Raw genomic sequence first — 1,319 nt, forward strand, 5'->3', positions numbered from 1 at the left:
AAAGATGTAACAAAAATTTATTCCACAGTTTGCATCTTACAGGAGTGGTCAGGTTTAACTTCAAACCTTCCTCAACAAAATAACCTACTACGGTAGGAAAACCGTGTGGCTCTGTTCTACCCTGCTGCAGCGTGATAGCTTATACCGTGTTAACTCTTTTTCTCTCTCCCCCCTCCCGCACCGCATGCGCTAATTTGCATACATCGGTGATGCCCAGATTTTACTATAAACACGAGTCTTTAAGGCACATGTATTCATGATACTACGTAACCAAACCAACACAGCAATAAAATAATTTTAGTTCCACCATAAACATGCATTTACTTCCTAAATTATTAATTACACAAACAAGCTTAACAACAGCGAAAATATAAATACTAAACATATGAACTATCTTAACTTGGCTCCCACATACCGGCCCCTAATTGTGACTCTATTACACAATTACAAATTAAACTTATGGAGCCAAAGTACACAAACTTCAGTCTCTGCGGTTGATTACGTCAGTCCGATTCCTGCAGAAGGCAAATCTTCGTAATGGGCCTGTCCAGCCCACTCGTCTTGGTTTTGATCCTAACCTGCCGCACCATTCCTGCCTTGTCCGAGATGGTATGGATTACTTTCCCTGTAATCCAAGAGTTGCGTGGGGCTGTATCGTCAACAATAAGCACAATGTCTCTAACCAAAAAGTTGCGAGATGGACGGGTCCACCTTTGCCTCTCTTGAAGCTGCGGCAAATATTCCCTTGCCCATCGTTTCCAGAATATTTCCGACATGTATTGCACTTGCTTCCATCTTCTTCTTGCGTAGAGATCTTGCCTGTCGAACAGTCCGGGAGGAAGAGATGGTTTATTCCTGAGCAGCAACAGGTGATTGGGAGTGAGTACTTCCAGATCGTTTGGATCGCTGGATGCTTTGGTTATTGGCCGACTATTAATAATGACCTCTGCCTCACACAGAAGTGTATCCAGTGTCTGCAGCCTCAAGGTAACGTTAAGGATTTTCTTCACTGACTTGATTAATCTCTCCCAGACCCCTCCATGATGGGGTCCTGAGGGAGGGTTGAATGTCCACTGAATGCCTTGTTGTTTTAGGTGGTCTTCAATTTTGGACACATTCCATTCAGCAATGGCTCTTTTAAGTTCACGCTCTGCACCAATGAAGTTAGTTCCATTGTCAGAACGAAGGACCTTTACCTGACCTCGTCTGGCTATAAAGCGACGGAGAGCATGGATGAAGGAATCTGTGTCCATCGAGGCTGCCATCTCCAAGTGTATCGCACGAGTAGTTAGCCAGGTGAAGATGACTCCATACCTCTT

The sequence above is a fragment of the Oreochromis aureus genome, linkage group 14, assembly GCF_013358895.1.
Source record: "Oreochromis aureus strain Israel breed Guangdong linkage group 14, ZZ_aureus, whole genome shotgun sequence".
Taxonomy (NCBI): Eukaryota; Metazoa; Chordata; class Actinopteri; order Cichliformes; family Cichlidae; genus Oreochromis; species Oreochromis aureus.